This window comes from Hemibagrus wyckioides, linkage group LG26 (genome assembly GCF_019097595.1).
Source record: "Hemibagrus wyckioides isolate EC202008001 linkage group LG26, SWU_Hwy_1.0, whole genome shotgun sequence".
Lineage (NCBI taxonomy): Eukaryota > Metazoa > Chordata > Actinopteri > Siluriformes > Bagridae > Hemibagrus > Hemibagrus wyckioides.
Window position 1 is genome coordinate 14,434,874 of NC_080735.1, and position 14,698 is coordinate 14,449,571.

The following is a 14,698-nucleotide window of genomic DNA, read 5'->3' on the forward strand; positions in this document are numbered from 1 at the left end:
TCATGCAGACTGTAACCTGAGCTCAGGAATGATCCAGGAATCCTATAGCTGTATGTGGGAAATTAGCAAGAGCCAAGAGAGCCAAATTGGATGCACTCCCTGGATGGCAGGGATGACATAACTCTTTGCCCTGTCAATCACAGCAAGCCAGTCTTTATGCATGTTGAACATCCCATTCCAGATTTAGTCCCTCCTTTGCGGTTATAAAACCTTCCAGGCTTTCCATTAGTAGCTGTGATCATTCAGATACTGAGATCAGACACTGATGTTGGGTGAGAAGGTCTAGGGTTCAGCCAGTGCTCCAGTTAATCCCGAAAGTGTTCAGTGGAGTTGAATCAGAGTCAGGGCTCGGCAAAGGACTGTTGAGTTCTTCAACACCAACCTTGGCAAATCATGTGAAAGGAAATCTTAAAGCTTTAGGACATTTTAGATAATTGTGTGCTTCTTACTTTGTGGCAACAGTTTGGAGAAAGCTCCCATAAGGCTGTGATGGTCAGATCCACATCATTTACATCAGAAGTTTATAAATGTACAGTTCTTGTGTCTTGGAAAAAGCATCTCTCAGCCTTCACCCTCCCAGCTGTAGCTGTGGTATGGTATGCAAAGCTGGATAGTTGGAGGAAATTACCAAACTGGGGAGAAAATTAGGATGGAAATATAAAAAAAAATGAAATTCAAACACTTGTTTATCCTTGTTGTAAGAAGGACACTAGCCATGTCCTAGCACAAACGTTCAAAACCCGGTTCCTTTATTATCTTAATGTTTTTCCTATTCCTAACACTCTATTCTAGTACAGCTAATCCCTTCCTGATTCAAAACTCTAAAATGTTCAGGACAGAGATTTCTCCAGGACCCAATTTTGGAACCTTTACCCCAGCTAATCACTGGCATTTGGGAGCAAGCAGAAATTGTCATAATTTATTTATTTTTTTGACAAACTATTTCTTCCTGACATAATATCTGTGGAGCTCTTATTCACTGCACCAACCTGGCTGCTGCATCGCTTCATTCGCTTCCCTTTAGGTGCTGATGCTGAACTCTATTCCCTGACCTCCACATCGACCGCTCTTCGCTCCATTGTAATGCAAAGAGAACATTTGTTATAATGTACATTTAGCGCCTGTGAATGATCCTCGATCAATGAGACTGTACGGGATAGACAGGAAGAGAGACAGAGGGAGAGAGAGAAACATGCTATCTGATTCTTAAGTGCCTGATAAATGGGCAATACAAGCAACAGAGTGACTAATAGAGAGAGATGTGTGTGTGTGTGTGTGTGTGTACATAAACTTACCTTGCACTGCACAAGTACTAATCTTTACAGACTTGATCACAGCAAAATTCCGATCGATACACCTCTACTAAAAGAGAATGACATGTGTACACCTACAACCTCCTACTACAGAGTCTGAGGCAAATCAGGGTTTCAGTTTTCCCTCTAAGGTGATATGTCCTTCCATTAATTTCTCTAATAAATATGAAATAGAAGGGGTAAAATAAAATGCATCATCCATCCATCCAAAATCCACCACACCTTAAAATGTTATTTGCATTGAATGGGTCATATAGAGGACCTTTCTGAATCAAGAACCTGGCCTAAGATCAGCTGTCACACTTCACATCATGATCGAGACAATCACATACACAGCAGGGAGCTGATCCTGAACCGGAGTTCTCGCTTGATAAATATGATAATCTTGATAAATATGAGTCCGTGGTAATTTAATTCTCCTTGCCATGCGCACACCTCTTCTGATGGATTAATCGTGCCATTTCCACAAAGGTCCTTCAGGGGAGGATGGAATTTGCCGCGGTCACTGATGCTCAGTGCCATAACTCACCTCTGACGAAACGTCAGCACTGTATCATCTCGGCAGGATGGATGTGATTTTTGGCGTGGTCTGATTTAAATGTGTCCTTCACCGGATTGAAAAGCATGTATTTTTTCTGCAAACGATGTGGAATCGGTGGAATTGGAATGGTAGGAGTGTGTAAAAGACTGATCTTTGATTGTAATCAGTTTAAATATGTATATATATTACATATTCATTTATTTTTATATATTTTTGTAATCAGTTTTATATATATATATTGGGGTATCTTGGGGTAGTTTTAACTTGAATCTGTAACTTCCTCAAAATAAATGATGAAATTACTAATGATAAAATTACGTGTAAGAAATGTGATTAAGAAACGCTTATAAATTATTGAAACATATTCCAATATAATTATACATAATATAATGCATAATATAAATATTTTAAAAATGGACACGTTTTATATCATTTATACAGAAATACAGTACATTCAAGGAAATTTTATGTGTGTGTGTGTGTACTGCAGCTCTTGTGGGGTGTTCCCGGTCTGCAGTGGTCAGTATCTATCAAAAGTATCCTTTAAGTCCTGTAAGTATGGCCCATGGAGGCTCACTACTAACAGGACTTAAAGGATCTGCTGTTAACATCTTGGTGCCAGACACCACAGCACACCTTCAGGGATCTAGTGGAATCCATTCCTCGATGGATCAGGGCGGTTTTGGCAGCAAAAGGGGGACCAAAATAATATTAGGCACATGGTCATAATGTTATGCCTGATTATAAAGGAGTCAGTATGTACTCCCTTTTTGTTCTACAGATTATATAATATTTCATTATTTCAATATTTTCATTATATAATTATTTCATGTCCAAACGGACAGTCTGGGGATTGTAAAAGAAAAAAAAAAGGAAGCCGGTACACGTATTTTCCCCTGAACTAAAACCGTTCCAGCCTTTCCACATTATCAGTGTAATGTAACTTGAAAAATGGGTACCTGTCTTTCTGCGTACCCCAGAGCACAGAGTGAGCCATAACACACACAGTAGCATGGAAACCAATTCATTTGTTAGCTCTCAATCCCAGGATTTAAACCTCTCCTTAAATCCTTAAAGTCATTTATACAATTGATTCGTGGCTTTCTAGAGCGTGTATTATACAGTATATGACAGGCTAATAAAAAATAGTTCATGACACAAGCATAATACACTCTGGACAGTGTGAAGAGCTTTATATGTGAAGATTTCAAGTTTCTCTAAGAAATCAGGTAATAAGCTGTTACTTCTGATGTAGTCGTCATTTACATTTACTTTGCTGGCATTTGGCAGACGCTCTTTTCCACAGCGACATACAAAAGTGCTTCGAAGTCTCTATCAATATATATCTGAATACATTAACACTGCTTCAAGAGATTACAGACAACCTAAAACTCTGTTGGGAAAAAATATATAGCAGTTTTTTGTCCATAGAACAAACAGGGAAAAATTCAATTCAATTCAATTTATTATAGTATAGCACTTTTAACAGTGGACATTGTCTCAAAGCAGCTTTACAGAAGTCTAGAAACATTCAAAAAAAATTATAAAGTTAAACGTTAAGGTACTATTTTATCCCTGATGATCCAGCCTGAGGCGGCAAGGAAAAACTCCCTGAGATGATATGAGGAAGAACCCTTGAAGAAAACTTAGAAGGGAACTTCAACCTCAATAAGCACTGGTTTAAGTGTTTCAGGAACTCATCAGAGTAAATGCAGTACAGAAATATATTTAGTTGTGGAATTGATCAGTTATGTTATACAGGACTCATCAATGAAATGTTATATCATGAACAAAATGACGTAATCAGACCTGTCCTTGTGCTGGACTTCACAACGCTTCATCCTGTACACCTCTCACACCTCTGAGGAGAGATGATTAACCCGTGAGTGCGGTAAAGACGGGCTTGTTCTTGGAAACACTTCTTGAATAACACTACGTTTTCTTCTGGTTTTCATCCACAATCGCCTGAGCAAGCATTTAACTTTTTTTTAATAACTGGCCAGAAGTAATTTTAGTAACAGAATGTGGCCGATTTGCATTTAATAAAAGTCGTAAAAGTACATTTCCAAATCAAATTCAGTTGATTATGCATGGAAAGATGGAATTCCTGAAAGGAACAGAGAAACGAAGAACAGTTGTGAAGAACAATGATCTCCTCATCATGGCACCTGTTAGTGGGTGGGATATATTAGGCAGCAAGTGAACATTTTGTCCTCAAAGTCGATGTGTTAGAAGCAGGAAAAATGGGCAAGAGTAAGGATTTGAGCGAGTTTGACAAGGACCAAATTGTAATGAGCATCAGAGCATCTCCAAAAACTGCAGCTCTTGTGGGGTGTTCCCAGTCTGCAGTGGTCAGTATCTATCAAAAGTGGTCCAAGGAAGGAACAGTGGTGAACCGGCGACAGGGTCATGGACGGCCGAAGGCTCAGTGATGCACGAGGGGAGTGAAGGCTGGCCCGTGTGATCCGATCTAACAGATGAGCTACTGAAGAAGTTAATGCTGGTTCTGATAGAAAGGTGTCAGAATACACAGTGCAGGACGGGTCAGGGCTGCAAAAGGGGGACCAACATCAATATTAGGCAGGTGGTCATAATATTATGCCTGGTTGGTGTGTGTGAGTATATATGTATATACGCATATAGATAGATAGATAGATAGATAGATAGAGAGAGAGAGAGAGAGAGAGAGAGAGAGAGAGAGAATAATACAGCTGGCTACATAGCTTGCTAGGTAACTATAATATTACTAGAATATTACCATAAGCTTGCTACATAAATTACTGTAGCGATGAGCCAAACAATTTACTTAGTAAACACGATACGGTGCCCATAGCGAAGAAGATGTAAACGATGCAGGCCACAAATTTGTCTAAAATCATTCTGAGAACCTTTGAAACAAACAAACAAACAAACCATTTTTCCTCAGTGTGTTGGGGCCTCATGCTAGCTAGCTTATGAAGCATCTCAAATGAGCATTAAAACCAGTTCAAGGTTATAACACAAACCCTAATTTGCTACTCTACTACTATTTATTAGCACTTATTCACTTCTTTAAAAAAAAATTAAAATACACTTCAGGTAACTCTTGTGACCTCAGCGGTGCTGTGATTTTTTCCGTTTTTTTTGTTCAGAGGTGGAGAGAGGTCGAGGGCTATTTGCTAATGCTTAACAGCATGCTGATTTTGATGGATTTGCTCCATAAGTACCGGACTTGCTCTCAGGTGCTCTCTCTCTCGCACGCGGGTTCTTCACAGATCATAGAGCATCTTCCCTCTATCGCTCTTTTTCATTCCTGTGAGCACTCTCTCTCTCTCTCTCTCTCTCACACACACACACACACACACACCTGAGCCCCCAGTGCGTTCACTCCATGTAACATCCATCACACACAAACTAGAAGGCTCCTTCAGCTGGCAAATAACCTTCATTCAAGGAGTGAAGTGGATGTGAATAAAGACTTCCACACAGTCACTTGGGGAGTAGATATAGCAAGACCCACAGGAATAGATGACACTGATCCACATTCAAATCTTAACCTTTAGAGTTAAATAAATTAGCGTGAAGGAGCAGCCTGTCCTCTTTATCTCCGTGTGAAGGTGGACAACCACTGCTCTGTTTGTGGGGCAATAAGTTTAGTCTGGATTTTTGCTTTGCTAATCAAAGAAAAATAATAATATGATCATTATTTTAGTCAGGAATCTGTTCAAAAAAAAATTAGCAAGCTAGCTTATAGAGCATCATTCTGTTTTAATGCCTGATGGTACCACACAACTAATGATTTTTTAAAATTTTATTATTTTTATTTTCTAATTCATTCTTCCATCTGACACAGCTTTAGGTTTTATTTACCTCAGCTGAAAATAGATAGTGGCTAACAGCTAGCATGTTTTCATATTTACAATAATCCTTTGCTAGCTTGACAGCTTCATAAAACTATTTTCGAAGTGATCCTCCAAAACACGCAACCAATAAACAAAGATTTCTATTTCATTATTTATTTGTCGGAGCTTTTAGCTTTCTTTATACCACACCTGAGAATAGATCCTGAAATTAGCAGCAACTAATCATTTGGTGCTAAACACATCTTTACTTTCGTTCACAGAATGACAGAGGTTTCTAGTAATCTGACTAGCATATTAGCAATATAAGCTATCGTGTTTTACCTATTACAACTGAACAGTTCAACAATTTTTAGCTTGCTAGCATCATAATTATATTTTCACAGCTCTTTCCAAAGGGTACTTTTAATCACCTAACATTGCTGCTAATTAGCTAACTAGCAATAACTAATGATAGCTAGCTAGACAGCTTCATCATTTCTTTTTCAGAGCCTGATTCATGTGAACAGGATAGAATTTTCAAAAACAATGTATTGATTTTATTTCAGTGATGCACAGATTCAGAGTTTCCGTAGTACATCTGAGGACGAATCCTGATCTAGGGCAAACTAGCTGCATTGATTCTAATGTTGAACACATCCATACTATTACTTACTGTATATAATAGCTAGCTAGCTAACTGACAAGAAAGCCATTTTTTTGACAGGAAAGCTAAGTTTTGTTATACTCTTAAACCCACCACAGTTCGCAAATATTTAGAGGTTTGCTAGCTTTAGAATTCCATTTTACAAAGCCTAACTGTTACCCAAAACATTTATAAACAACTATTTCTTTTTCCACACTCGCCTTAAACAATAGCATTTTGCTAAACCATGTAGCTAACTATATTACATGTTTGCTTTAGATTCCTTATTTATGGAGGCTAAAAGTGGGTTTGACTTGGATGCTACCGGCTCACTGACTTCCTCTAGACTCTCTTGGTTACCATTTGACCAATATAACCAGCATTTTTTAAACAAGACATGAAAATAAGGAAAATGATAAAAAACCTGGCCAGGCACAAGAATCTAGATGCCTTTTTATTTATATTGAAACAAATTCAGATTATGAATGCCGTAACTCATCTTACCCAGCATGGTTGAAATGTTGGAATGAGAACTAAAAACCTCTCGAATCTCATCATGGTCGAATGAATCAAAGCGGAGAGCATGAGGCCTGTCAACATAAACGCTCAGCACTGACACACAGCCTTGGAGAGAGTCATTTTATAAGGAGTAGCTGCCATCAAAGAAAATTGAGCTTTGGGAAAAGTGCCTAGTTAGAGGAAAGATATGAAGCTGGCGCTTCCTGAAAATAGAGGGAAGTAGTTTAACGTTTGAGTTTTTGGATTAATGTTTTGTCATGGTTGAAGATACTCATCTTGGATCACTGTACCAAGATATAATCTTATTAAAGAAAAGAGAAACGGAAGACTTCTTGGGTTAAGAAGCTAGCTAATTTTTTAACATTGCTATTTCAAGATGTTACTTCAATGACAAGGTACAATTTAGTCACTACTGATGGAAAAATATCTCCCTTACTCCTGAAATCTTGACCAGAAGTGTGTCCACAGGATTCTGGAGAAGCAAATAACACCAACGCCTGCTTTTATTTACACTTTTGGCAGCTGCTTTTTACTCAGATTGGCTTACAACTGAGTGTGAAGGTGAGACCAAACATTGGCATCTTTACAATCTTCCACAATCTTCCATTAGTAATCCAGATCCTTACCATTGACGCTGCTTTGAAATAAGACCGAGGTACACTAAGAAGTCCACTCTCCCTGTAGACTAGATTTTTGTACAAACATGGCCTGATTGAGAATGACAAGAGGCTTCCGGTGCTGTCACCAACAATGTCTGACCAATCTCAGCATGCGGTAGGAGGTGTTTCCCTGATCAGATTGATGGCACATAAACATTAGTCCATCCACACTTAGACAAATAACAACACATTCATTGCCAGCTCTGCGCCGAGTCCCCTGGGAGAAGCAGGAGGTCAGTCAGTCATCGCTTCTAAATGAATGTGATAGAGACCTCATCATGGCTAGCCTCCTTGAAGCTGGTAAAGCCATGTCTCCTCACTGTATCATAGCTAATGGGAATGGATTATGCGCGTGCGGGGGTGCGAGACGTGGTTTAGCGACCTTCAGAACGCTTAATTGAAACAAGTATCGAGACCTGGCAGCGGCGTAATCAACAAAAACCATGGGCTCATTAATCATTATAAATAGTGCTGTCGCAAAGGCGAGCACCGGCATCATCAGCTTCTTTTGTTTGTCTTCTAGTGAGGAGCGCGACTGGGCCAGGCGCGGGTTAATGGGAGCCGAAGCACCATTTCGCTGGCGACACTGATGAAAATGGGCGCGCAGGTGACAGCGCTCTATAAGGCTGATCATTAGGAAGTAATGGGGATTGATGCACTACGGATTGAGTTGGAAACAGAGCCGACATCCAGGAAGAGTTCAAGTTGGAGCTGGACAGCTGTGATGTAAAGCTTAATCTCAGGCGCCACTGAATGAGAAAGCTGCGCCTTGCTTAAGCTTGTTTTGCTGGTACTTAATCACCAGAGTGTCACTTTCAGTGGCATGGTGCACTGTTGTGGCCTATTACTGTGGATTAATTTCCAAGTAGAGGCTTTGTGGTAGAAGTGACAATAAAGGTTATGGGCCAAGCTGCTCAATTCCCATCCTATCTGTTCAGAATCCAGTACAGTGTGATTAGTTGTAGTGTGAATGCAACACTGTGTGTCCTGAACCTGAGTGCGACTAGTATGATGGAACACTTGGACTGGAGAATCACTGAACCTCAAAACCCAAAGAAAACTTCAGGTGAAATGTTAAATTAGGCCACAAACTCTAGCTGACTTGCACTGAGTCACTGGAGGAGTGCACTTAAATTAACCGGAATTATTACAAGGCATTTATCTTACTTTACTGGACTGGCAACGTTATTAATTCAAGGGGAGGTTTCTCTTTTTTGTCCAAGGATGTTATTTACTTACAGAGAACAGACATGTTTGCTAGTAAACAACCTTCCTAGATAGTATTAATGAATCGTATGCTAGTTATACTCATAGCTACATGGTATTTTCAGCAAAGCTGGATTGGGGCGAAGACAAGATATCTCATTTTTAAATACAGAAGCTGTTTAGTGATTAGCTATTATAGCATTTTAGAATTATATTATAGCAGTATTAGCTATTATATAGCTGTTAAGTATACTTCCTATAGCTACATAGTGCACTAAAAAACTATACACTAAGATACTGGCTAGTTGTCTGTTAGGGTTTATGCTAATTTATGCTAGAATTTACATTTGACCCTTACATTTTACATTCGGCTGCTCCCTACATGTATGAGGGGAGCAACTTGGCACAGGTTTTACGCCGAATGCCCTTCCTGACACAACCCTCCCATTTTTATCCGGGCTTGGGACCGGCGCTGCATCCAGTGGCTGGGGTTTGGGCGCTGGCTGGGAATTGAACCCGGGCCTTGTAATCTGGACTGGATTACGACGTACAAAACCAGAGCTGGGCTTTTCTTAAATCTAGATGATAAGCCAAGAAGATTCATAATCAAAACTTAAATAATGAATATCGTGTAAAGGAAAGCTAATCTTAACTCCTTAATGTCTGGAAAAGAGTCGTCCCAGGCTCAAAAACACTGTATTGTTTTTTAACACTACATATTTTAAATCCACTTCTTGTTGAACAGTAGAAAACTCACCTTCGAAAAGCTGCTGAAAATAAACCCTTAACATTTGAAATATTTCATATATATATTTCCAATGTCTTTCGATCTTCTGTCAGGATCTGCGAAATCAAAATCGTTTTTTATCACATGAATGAATTGATTTCATTTAAGTGCTTGTGATGATGAGGTAGATGACCTTATCATCACATGCTGTACACGGTCTCTTTATAAGGTTAGAAATAAAACTGCCCCCTCCTTCACAACCACCCTCACCACCCCCCCACCCCCTCGATAAAAGGTCAATAATGCCCGTGAAATCCGCGGAACAAAAATGAATCCCATTCAAAATGGGTCTATTCATTTGTAGCGACCTTTATTTTGCATCCACATTGTAAACTCAGCTTTAAATGCAGACCTTAAGGTCAAACAGATATCTAACAGGGTTTATTAGGGCTGGGGGAAAAAAAATAAATAAATAGCACACTCCTAAATTAATCTGCATTATTACAATAATTAGTATTTTACATTTTAAACATCCAATTAACCTTGCACAAGGTTTTTATTTTTCAATCAAATTCATCAACTTTAGATTAATACCAGATGTTTTCCACCTACCTGGAAAACGAACCACCCTGTTGCCTCACTCGGAAGGATAAAAGATGAAATTAATAACTTTATGGAGAAACTATGAATCATTACATAGTCCAACACACAACGTTGCAATTTAATTACAAACATTGGATTAAGTGAAACAGAACACAGGGGAATTTACATAGACATTTGCTAAAGGTTTATGCATTATTAAAAAAGCCCTGACATTGTTTTTTCATTGAACTGCTCCGCTAATTAAAGCAATTAATACATGCATTAGTGTTCAGATATATGATAATTAGCCATTAGCATGAGTGTTTTGGCTGTGTCACAATTTATACAGTGTATTTTCTCACCCAGTCTGACCCAATTCTCTCATTGAAACTTTTGACTTTTAAAGCTGATAAATATTTCTGCACATTCAAGTCAATTACAATTTATTTCTGTAGGGCTTTTAACGATAGACACTGTCACAAAGCAGCTTTATAAAATATATATATATGTTTTTCCTCCTTGAGAGGAATCAGATTCAAAAGGGAACCTCATCCTCATCTACTATATGGTTAAAAAGTGGAACTGAGTTACCAAGAAATACATTTTAGTTCTAATATGATGTTTGATGAAGTTATGAAAAACTTTTTACTGATGGAGACTATTATGCAGCACACTGACCAGGCATAACATTATGACCACCTGTCTAATATCGTGTTGGTCCCACTTTTTGCTGCCAGAATAGCCCTGACCCGTCATGCACTGTGTATTCTGACACCTTTCTAACAGAACCAGCATTAACTTCTTCAGCAATTTGAGCAACAGTAGCTCATCTGTTGGATCGGATCACACGGGCCAGCCTTCTCTCCCCATGTGAATCAATGGTCCTTGGCCGTCCATGTCCCTGTTCACCACTGTTCCTTCCTTGGACCACTTTTAATAGATACTGACCACTGCAGACCGGGAACACCCCACAAGGGCTGCAGTTTTGGAGATGCTCTGATCCAGTCGTCTAGCCATCACAGTCTGGCCCTTCATCAAACTCGCTTAAATCCTTACGCTTGTCCATTTTTCCTGCTTCTAACACATCAACTTTGAGGACAAAATGTTCACTGCCTAATATATCCCACCCACTAACAGTAATCAACTAATCAACTGATCTTGGCTTACCATAGACTCAGGTGTGACTTCTGCTTGGTTGGAATGAAAACCTGTGCCTACACCTGCCCTTTGCAGATAAGATTGGACACCCCTGGTCTAAAGTCATCTCCATGGTTTCTGAGTGGTATCATCCACATCAATCCCATGTACCTCCAAGCTGCCCATCTTCAGCAGCAATAATCAGCCTCTAAGTCTTGAGACTCCAAGCAGAAAGGGCATTAGGGCATTATGAACAGTAGGTTCCCCGTGACCTTACTGTTATTGTGGTAACTAGGTATCAGATATTATTTTAGCATATCAAATGACATTTGTGACAATGTGGTAAGTCTCCAGTAGCTAGTACTCAGGGGTAGAGGGGGGGGAGCCCCTTGCTCAATTACCACCCACAATCTTATTATATGAAGACACCTCCAGCATGACAATAAACCCTCTAAGAGTTAATAAGAGTTCTCTCTATGCTGTTTTCTTCCCTATTAGCATATTCAGTGATCTATTGGAGATTAAAAAAAATCTCCCGTTTTCAAAACGATGATCATGTTATGAACTATTTCTAAAGTGTCACATGAAAAGTTTAAGGAAGTACAACTAGAGATGATGAAAAGGTACACATATTTAAGCAAGATTAAGTTTAAGAAACCATAGTAATGTGTCAGGCTTTTAAAAAATCCATTTCTATTCAATAAATGTAAATGCATTTATTTACTTTATTCTCATGTATTACAAAAAAAAAACCTCTTTTCTGATGGAGACTATTGTGTGCAACACACCGACCAGGCAAAACCTTATGACCACCTGCCTAATATTGTGTTGGTCCCCTTTTTGCTGCCAGAACAGCCCTGACCTGTCATGCACTGTGTATTCTGACACCTTTCTATCAGAACCAGCATTAACTTCTTCAGCAATTTGAGCAACAGTAGCTCGTCTGTTGGATCGGATCACACGGGTCAGCCTTCGCTCCCCACGTGCATCAATGATCCTTGACCACCCATGACCCTGTCTCTGATTCACCACTGTTCCTTCCTTGGACCACTTTTGATAGACACTGACCACTGCAGACTGGGAACACCCCACAAGAGCTGCAGTTTTTGGAGAGGCTCTGATCCAGTGGTCTAGCCATCACAATCTGGCCCTTCATCAAACTCGCTTAAATCCTTACGCTTGTCCATTTTTCCTGCTTCTAACACATCAACTTTGAGGACATAATGTTCACTTGCTGCCTAATATATCCCACCCACTAACAGGTGCCATGATGAGGAGATCATCAGTGTTATTCACTTCACCTCTCACTGTTCATAATGTTATGGCTGATCGAAGTACACCTGTTGTACTGGTTTTATTTTATTTAACTGATTTAACGTCTATTTAGTGGCTGCATTTGTTTCCCCATGAAGTACAAATCAAATAAAATAAAAGAAATAAATTAATAGACACAAGTTTCTACTGATCTCAGATGTATTCAATCATTGTTTCTTTTGTTTCCTTTGTTTCACACTGGAGCTCTGGGTCAACTGTAGCTAACAAATAAAGGCTTGTAAATCTTTTCGGTAAATGTACTCACCTTCAAGGCTGTAAGGAAAGGATTTTAGGTTGTTCCATTAGAGAAAAGAATTCTCTGGAGAACCTTATAACAATCTAGAGAGAGCTTTTCTTTCAGTACGCCTTCCCTTTAAACAATCCAGAGTTTATAATCAGCCAAAGAACCTTTGAATAATCTATTTAAAAATATAATGTATATAATTATTATCATATACTGTTTAGACCACATTTGATTGTGATTTCCTAAAACATGGAGTCATGTGCACTGCGCTCCATCAGTCTGCTAAGTGCCGCAGATCTTTCGAATACTTTTCCTAGCCACAAGCTTCTGGACCAATCAGGATGCAAGCTGAACATCCTCTGCAGTTTTCAGTGACAATAGCAATGTTTAGATTAAAGCGTTTTGCATGCAGGAAGTGATCGGTGGTCGGTCGTCTATTGTGCGAGTCAAGCTAGTTCTTTCTTTAAAAGTCACATTATTTGTCGGAATGTACCAAATACTCTAAAGTTCTGGCTTAAAAAACCTGGTCTACTATCAAATAATCTGTGCGCCGTGTGCTAATACTTCATAAAAACAAGCCGTAAATGAAACACTTCCTTTGGATTAGCAAACAGACTCAGATTCGATGCCTGTAAAGCACGACAAAGTGCTTCATGCCAGGAAGCTACTTCATACTAACAAGCCACTCGCGCTGCAGGTTCATAAAGCCGTCCCATACATTAACTCTGTAAACAAAGCACTACAGTGACGAATGCTTGGCTTACGCTTGCCGTAATTAAATCATCACATTTAATCAGAGGACGTACTCCAGGAGAGCTCTCTCTCCGAATAGAGAGGCTATGTCTCCATACGGCCAAGGCGATTAAAGACGCATCAGCTAAATGAGTTCTCCATCGCCATGGGGGACCTTCTGTCGGCAGGAGCCAAGGACACAAGCACCTCTCACAACTCCAGCCCTGCTGGACACTAATGAAGCCGGCGCTGCCTACAAGTTTTCTCTCATGCTGATCTATTAGCAGCTTCTGCTAAACCCGAGCCCTGAGCCGGACTGTTTAACGAGAAATGGACGAGCAGAGATGACTTACAAGTTCATGACATGGGAGGAAATAAAGGCCCTGTTGCATCAGCTGCGTGAAAAAGTGAGTTCAGTGGAATAGGATTGTACAGTTTACAGCAATGAAACATATTCACTTTAATGAAATAGGCCTATGATTTGAAGCAACTTTATAATATTATAGTCCCATAATTCTGCTCATGTTTAATATTATTGTGTTTGTTTCATATATATAATCTACATATTAACTACACTGATCAGGCATAACATTATGACCACCTGCCTAATATTGTGCCGGTCACCCTTTTTGCTACCAAAACAGCCCTGACCTGTGGAGGTGGACTCCAGTAGATCCCTGAAGGTGTGCTGTAGTATCTGGCACCAAGATGTTAGCAGCAGATCCTTTAAGTCTTGTATTTTGTGAGGTGGTGCCACCATAAAGGATACTTCCAGGATACTTTTGATAGATACTGACCACTGCACACCGGGAACACCCCACAAGAGCTGCAGTTTTGGAGACGCTCTGATCCAATGGTCTAGCCATCAGAATTTGGCCCTTCGTCAATCTCGCTCAAATCCTTACGCTTGCCCATTTTTCCTGCTTCTAACACATCGACTTTGAGGATAAAATGTTCACTTGCTGCCTCTAATATATCCCACCCACTAACAGGAGCCATGATGAGGAGATCATCAGTGTTATTAACTTCACCTCTCACTGCTCATAATGTTATGGCTGATCCATAATGTCTATGGTTTCTATAGCAACACAGGGACTTGTATGATGGACACATCAGATAAACTAATTTAAAAGAAGACGTTCATTTAGTATTTTTGGAAGGAGTCTCCAGTTTCAGATCTTTGTAACAGTCAGAGATAAAGCTCTAACTTGAAATGTTCGGGAAACAGGATGTGAGGTTTCTTAATAACATGACAAGCTG